The 7,696-nt window shown below is 45.4% G+C and overlaps 1 pseudogene; it reads left to right on the top strand.

Annotated features, from left to right (window-relative positions):
* The first annotated feature begins 3,879 nt into the window (after positions 1-3,879).
* On the top strand, positions 3,880-3,998 carry LOC136646397 (5S ribosomal RNA; annotated as a pseudogene).
* Positions 3,999-7,696: the final 3,698 nt, after the last annotated feature.

The following is a 7,696-nucleotide window of genomic DNA, read 5'->3' as shown; positions in this document are numbered from 1 at the left end:
ACACAAACAACATTTGGCATTGTTATCAGATCAACATCTTGATCCTCAGGATGTTGATCAGGAGGGCAATTCGATACACATCGGCAATTTGTTTACAGAGATATCCATTACAGGGGGTCTGGTACTCTAACTCATCCCTTTTACCCTAACCCTTTCATCCTCATTTGTTGATTGCCCTTTATTTATGACTTTCTGTTCACCCTTGTGAACTCATACCACAGCCAGCTTGTTCTCTGAGAGGGATAGCTTTTGGTCAGAGAAGAGCCTTGTGGGTGAACTGGGCATCTTGGGATATTTCTATATTGTGAGCTGGGCATATTGATATCACAGGCATCACCCTGTATCCACAGGGGATCCCCCCCCCGTGTCTTTCCAGCACTGACATAAGGGCACTGGAGCTCTGAGGCAAGGGAACAAACATCCCCTTACTTTGAGGAGGCCTCCATGAGTGACACCCAACTGCAGGATGCAGCACACGTCCCATTGGCACCGCTGTGCCAGTGCTGGAAAGCACTGACTTAAGGGGTTAGGATTGTGCCCTATGTGTGTTAGCAGCCTTCCTGTCCCTGTTCAGCCTTCCTGTCCTTGGGTGTCACTGGGTCTTTGCTGGCTGCAAAACAGAAGCAGGGCACTTATTATGGAGTTCAAAGAGCTTAGTGTCACGTTCTTTTCAGCCCTCTGCTTTGCCGCCTATGAATGCCTGTGAGTGCTTCTTTCTTCTATTTTGCAGGAAGTCCTCTTGGATACAACTGAAAGGCACCTCTGGTTTGCTGGAAAAACCAGAGGTGCCTTCCATTCCTGAGACATGGGATAGGATTTGGTGGAGGGGGCCGCTGCCAGTTCCACTCCCCCTCCTGGGCCAGTCCCTCTTCCTGTTCCACCCTCCCCCTGCACAGAAACACCATTTATTTGATTTTCTCTATAAAACCATGTTATGAACTTTTTTATTGTTGTTGAAAAGCGGTATATAAATAAATATTCTTAATAATAGTTGATAGATCCATTTCCTGTCTAAGGCAACTTCATTGGCTAAACATACATGGGAGGTAGGGGACATTTGACTTGATTGGTCACTAGTTTTGAAGGCTTGTGGTATTAGATACTGCAGCTTCTTATTTAAAAAAAACAAAACGTGAATGAGCAACACAATTATTTTTAGTTTATCAGCTGAACAGCTTAATGGGGAAAAAAATCCTTTCCACAAACAAAGACATAGTTGTCTATCAAGAGATATATGAGCCCATCAGAATTGTGCTTTAGTAATGCATTCTCAAAATTTGTATGATACAGGACTCAATTTGCCTGCCTGGGGAAAAGATGGATGCCTGTGCTATGCTGGTTTCATTTGGATGCTCATTTTATTTCAAGAACTAATGGATTTTGGAAAGGTTTTACCTGCAGTAAGCATCTCATTCTGGGCTTTGTTTTATAAATGAGCACCTACTATGGGTGACCAAGCAGAAGAAACCAAGGAATCTCTCCCCATCGTGCATAGATTGCAGCTGCAACCATTTTCCTTCCCACTGCTGAGAGTGTTAAAATGTGATCTAGTGATACATTATATCCACTGCTTAATCTCATACATAGATTACTATTCAATCTAATACAAACATTAAAATGTGCGTGAGGGGGTTCAGTGTGTGCATGGATAACATCAGCAGCAGCCCTGATGAAGAAGCCCCACTCTGTGTGAGATTCAACAACTTGCTCAGTAGCATCACAAAAAAGGTTCTGGGGATGTGGGCTGCACCAGATGTCACCCTCAGGAGGGGTGACACCACACTGCCCAAGCCTCTGTTCGGCGATCTTCGGCCCACCCTAGGCCCAGCTGCCTCACCAATGATTGCATTTTCACTGCTCACAGCTGGGCCTGAAACAGGCCAAAGATCGCCAGACTGGAGGAAGGCTTTTTGCATTTCCTTACCCTGCACATGCCTGATCTTGTCTTATCTCGGAAGCTAAGCAGGGTCAGGCCTGGTTAGTACTTGGATGGGAGACCGCCTGGGAATACCGCGTGCTGTAGGCTTATACCATAGTCTTTCGAGACTGAAGGTTGCCAACCAACCAACCAACCAACCATTTCATTATTTATTTAATTTTTTTTTTTCACATTTTTATACTGCCCTTTCTCCAAAAAGCTCAGGGTGGTGTACATAGCCGCTCCCCTCCTTTGTCCTCACAACAACCCTGTGAGGTAGGTGAGGCTGAGAGAAAGTGACTGCCCCAAGGTCACCCAGGAAACATCATGGCTGAGGGGGGATTCGAATAAGTCCACCTCCCAAAACACTACATTATCCTGGTTCTTCAGGATGCAATGTGATAGCCCAGAAGGTTGGGGGCAATGTGTTTATGTAATTAGGATACCCCCAAACTTCTGGAAACCTGAACTTCTTCAGGCAAGCACTGCTCCAAGTGGCACCCACCCCAGGGATGCCACTAATCTGGTTGCTTTGGCAGCCATTTCCAATCCAGAACTATTTTCTGTGAAACCAGGGATTCTGAAGCAAAGCAGCAGCTGGAACACCTGAGAACTGGAGAGAGGCTTATAACATCTTTTCCTTCCCTGAGCCTCTGTGTATCATTCACATGTAACTGCCAGCCTAAGAGAGGACATTCTCATAGTGAGGCTTTCTGAAATCCAGATTGTCTTAGTGTATGCTATTCTAAGGCTGCAATTCTAACCTCACTTTCCTGGGAGGAAGTCCCATTGAACCCAGTAGGACTTACTTCTCAGTCGACCTGGTTAGGATTGCGCCCTAAATATATTACAATAAACACTGTAAGCCACATCAAGAACTTCAGTTAGTACGCAGGATATAAAAAATAAGACTATGGAGCAATATGATGCGATATGTTCTGAGTTCTTTGATCCAGCTAGTTGAACATCTGCACCAGTTGAAACTTCCAAACCATTGTCAAAGCAGCCCCATACATAGTATGCTATAATAATATAACCTGGATGCAGTCAATGCGTGGATAACTGATGCTTGACCTTATAGATAAGACAGCAATTGGGACGGCGGCGACCTCCCCAGCCCCGTGCATGGGACAAAAGTCTGCGATGGAGCCCCCCGCGGGCTGTTGCCACCCCACCCCCCACGAAAACCTGCCCTCCCCACTCACCTGAGGTTCATGGAGCCTCACACAACCTTAGTCCGCATCGGGGAAGCCTCTCTGAGGTTCCCCAATACTATAAACTGTGCGTCTGGAAAACCAGAACCACAGTTTCTGACTCAGAGAGGTATCTGCAGGGTCCTAGCAGCTCGTGCCTGGAGCATTTGCCCCATCAAACCCAATGGCAAGGGCACTGGAATACCAACCAAAATTGGCACAGTGACTCCTGGTAATGGCAGTCACCTGAACCTCCAGGAAAAAAATCTGAGTAAAGCATTACCATGCAGCTGTGTACTGGGATTTTCAAGGTCAACACCATCTCAAACGAGATGAATATAGAATCACCACTAACAAAACCTACAGCTTGTCAGTTTTAAGCTTCACCCTTTATCCAGATGCACTCTGCCTCCAAATACAGGTTAAGAGATTTCACTGCTTCCTTAGTATGAGCAGTTAGCAGAATTGACTTAATGACACTTCAGAACAGACCTCCTGCTGACTTCTCCCAATAGTTTCATGTAGATGATAAAGAGCATGGGGCACTGCACCAGCCCATGGACTTTAATCACCCAGCATCACCTTATCTGGGATAAGTGCCCCCAGAACTCTGGGGATTCAGATCAGGAATGGGTCAGGAATTTCTGAACTGGGGAAGTTTTTTTGTTTTTTTTTCTAAATCTCCCAATATCTGAAATTCTCAATCTCAATTATCAATTATACAGGAATAAATAAAAGAACACTGAGATACTCCACTGGGCAAAACCTGTCCCCGTCCTGGTGACCCTGCACATGCCCACTCTCATCTGATCTTGGAAGCTAAGCAGGGTCAGGCCTGGTTAGTACTTGGATGGGAGACCACCTGGGAATATCAGGTGCTGTGGGCTTATACCATAGTCATAGACTGAAGGTTGCCAACCATTTCCCCTCTGATGAGTCCCAAATTATGTCCCACTTATAGCCAATCTAGGCATAATCCTATATCTGGTTCTGTTCCTCTGTTATGGTAGAGCATGCTGAAAAGTTGGGAGAATAGGACTGACTTCTAGTCATGGATGGGGCACCTATAGTAACTAGGCATTATATGTAGAATTAAATAAAAGCCACTGTCCCTAAGAGCCCAGTCCTGAGCTCTGTGCGCCAGCTTACTGCCAGCGTAAGGCAGGGCTTAGTGCCAGCCTAGCACTGGTGGAAAGCTGCTCCTCCGCCACTCAGAGGTTGCCCGAACCACCAGGTGGTGGAGAGGTAGGTGAGGGCATGGGGGAAGTGTGGAGGAGGCATTCCAGAGCAGGGGAAGGTGGGGAGAAGGCAGGGAAGAGGCATGCTGGGAGAGGGAGTGGGGTAGGAGGAGGGCAGGACTGGTGGAGCTCCGCTCCACTGGATCCTGAGCTCCGTGTTGGGCCGCTCAGCTCAACATGGATCTCTTTGATTCAGTGGCAGCTCCACAGCTGCTGCAGAATTGAGTAGCCCCATTCCAGGGCTACTTTCCTTACTTGGGGGAAGAGGACAAACACTGAGATACTACACTGGGTAAAACCTGTCCCCAAGTTCTGGTGACTCTTGTATCTGGGGCTGCTTTTCTCCTCTGATGTCTCAAATTATGTCCCACTTACAGCCACTCCTTGGCAAAACCTGTCCAAAACAAATGTCCCCTTCCCCTGAGGAGCCACTGGTGGCTGCCTGGTTGCAGTTAGGATGCCGTGGCAGCCATTTTCGTTGCTGTGGCAGCCCCATGCTCCAGGCATTTCAGGATTGGGCTGCCCAAGGGTTACAACTGAAGAAACTGAAAACAAAAGGAAAGGTGTATATAGAAAGAAAGATAAAAGAGGGAGATCACTTTGAGAGAGTCAGAATGAAGAGGTGAATTTTTAACAGGCTTTTGGAATGGTCTACTTACCCACAGTAGATGCAATCAACTCGTTTTAATAGAAAAAAAATTTTTTTTTGCACCAGCTGCTGATCCAAAGTGCTGACCAAAAAAATGAACCATAATGAACCATGCAAGCTTCTTAATTTAGTTAGCTTTACATAATTACATTTCTACCTCCCACTCGGCACAATAATTGCATGGATTGCCTGCCTGGGAGAAGAAGAAGCAAAAGAAAACATTCTTGGTGCCTTAATGGGAAGGTTTAAATGATGCGGCCCCACAATGGGAGAAGACGCTAATAACGGTGATCAATAATGAAGCGTTGAGCTTGTGTTTGTTTTAGTTTTTAAAAAACACAAAACACCTTTGGTTGCAAGTGCATTGCAAGCCCTAATTTGGATCGACGGTAATTGCTGGTGCTCCCAAGTGTTGCATGGATGAGAAGAATTGATTCTGGAGATTTGGCAGGTAAATACAGCCAGGAAATCCTTTCTCCATTTTTTTGGTTTTGTTTTTTCATCTCTCTGTGTGTAACAACAAACAACCCCCCTGGTGCTTTGTTAATGCTTCATTGAGAGCAAAGTTGCTTTTGCAAAATAACAGCTGGATTGTCTTGCTTGCACTGCTAACATTAGTAATTGGTTTTCACTCTCAAAGACCTTAATAGATGGACCCTACACTCCTTCTTCCTCCAGATAGATGTCCTCTCCAGACCAACAGATGAGGATCTGCTGCATTTTCCTTCAGAACATAAAAAGAGCTCCACAGGCCATCTAGCTCAGTATCCTGTTTCCCACAGAGCCCAATCAGATTAAATGGCTCCAGGAGGTCCACAAACCTCCTGGGCAGGAAGGCAATGGCCCTCTCCCACTGCTGCTTCCCTGTAGGTAGTTCTCCAGAAATATGGCTTTCATTTACAGGAGTTGAGGTCTGCATGACTCAGGAGCAGTCTGCTCAATTGTGTTGCAACCTTGAGGATGTTGCTTCAAGAAGGGCAGGTTGAAAGATGGGTGCCACCATCTTGGATCGTGTAAGTTCTCACAAAATTGTGTGAGATTTCGCAAGATCCAAGATGGTGGTACCCAGGAGATGCAGGAAGAAGAGGCTGCCACAAAAGAAGGGTGCCACGATGCTAGTAAGTTTGGGAAATGCTGCCCTAGGAGATGCACCAGGCTTCACTGAGATGTACCAGGCTCCACAAGAGTCTAGTATCTCATTCACGTTTCACCATGTGAAATCAGTCACTGAATTAGGGCACAATCCTGACCCGGGCTTGGACCAACGCAAGTCCCTCCTTGGGAGTTGGCTAGGCCGGCGCGCAGAGACGCGCCGGCCTATGGAGGCTGGAACAAGCCTCAATAGCTAATTTCTGACAGCAGGGAAAATGGTAAATCCTAGGATAGGATTGGGCAGTTTGTGTATTATAAGTGATAAAGACTGCAATCCTAACCACACTTTCCTGAGAGTAAGCCCCATTGAACAAAATAGAACTTACTTCTGAGTAGACCTGGTTAGGCTTGTGTCCTCAGTCAATTTATGAATGAATAAAATCAAATACATTATACCAATGACTTTGTTTTACAACCACTAAAGAGCTGAAGAATTTATCTTTATCTGTTCTTACTTCTTGGTGTGTCATGTGTGAGACCCCCTCTGTGCTTATTAGGAGTGGGAATTGAGTTCTAGTATTATCATATGTCTCCTCCCTGCAGCACTTCTATTTTATTTCTCATGATTAAATAAATAGGACCTCCTAATATCCTCCACCACTGAAATAGAAACTGAAACCTATTCAATAAGTTTACCTGGCCCAGTGGCATAGCTAATGAACATGTAGCCCGGTGCAGAGCTCAAAATGATGCCCTGGAAGTGATGTCACAACCGGAAGTGACATCATACTCGGGCTTTTTAAAAAGAGCAATTTGTAGGGAAACCTGCCTCCTCCACCCAGCAGTTCACCACACACTTGATCTGCCACCTCTCCCCAGCCAGTGGCACGGCCAAAACATCTATATGCTACCTGGGATCAAAGAAGATTTTATAGCCCCCCTCCATGACAAAATCAAATTTAATTAAGTAAATAAATAGAAAGTGTGCCCCTTATTGGTTAGAGACACTGTGTTGGGGTGAAGAGGGATGGTTATTCTCCCCCTGCTAAATATAAGAGGAGCACCACTTGAAAAAGTGCCTCTTTACCAGTTAGCAAGAGTAGCTGTGTTATGATACATGGAAATGACAGCTGACTCATATTAACACCTTAGTGGTTCCATGCTGTATCATAACAACATCTCATTGGCTCTCAGAACAATCAGTCTCATGGGTCAGTTTTGAGTTAAGAAAATCCATGTTTTGCTCCATAAGGCAGTTGTTTTCTGGTTAATTGGCCATAACGTTTGATAGAATATGGCTATTCAAATGGGGTTTGTTTCATTGCATTCTGCTTGAAATTACCTTTCCAATGATATATAGCATGATGGTATTATTCATACATTCCAATTTTTTTCACAATTTTGGCCACTGGTGTCGAGCTCAGCTTGTTGCCCCCCTAAAGCTTGTTGCTCGGTGCGGCTGCTTCCCCCTGCACCTTCTTAGCTACGTCGCTGACCTGGCCTTGTACGTACACTACACTTGATTTCTGTCCAAGAGCCCTTCCTTTCTCTCAATTGATTAGTCTTTATCTCCTTATTGTAATGTGTACAGATTAGATATTAGAAA

The sequence above is a fragment of the Tiliqua scincoides genome, chromosome 3 (genome assembly GCF_035046505.1).
Source record: "Tiliqua scincoides isolate rTilSci1 chromosome 3, rTilSci1.hap2, whole genome shotgun sequence".
Lineage (NCBI taxonomy): Eukaryota > Metazoa > Chordata > Lepidosauria > Squamata > Scincidae > Tiliqua > Tiliqua scincoides.
The sequence above is the reverse complement of the archived record's forward strand: the minus strand, read 5'-3'. Positions and strand labels throughout refer to the sequence as shown.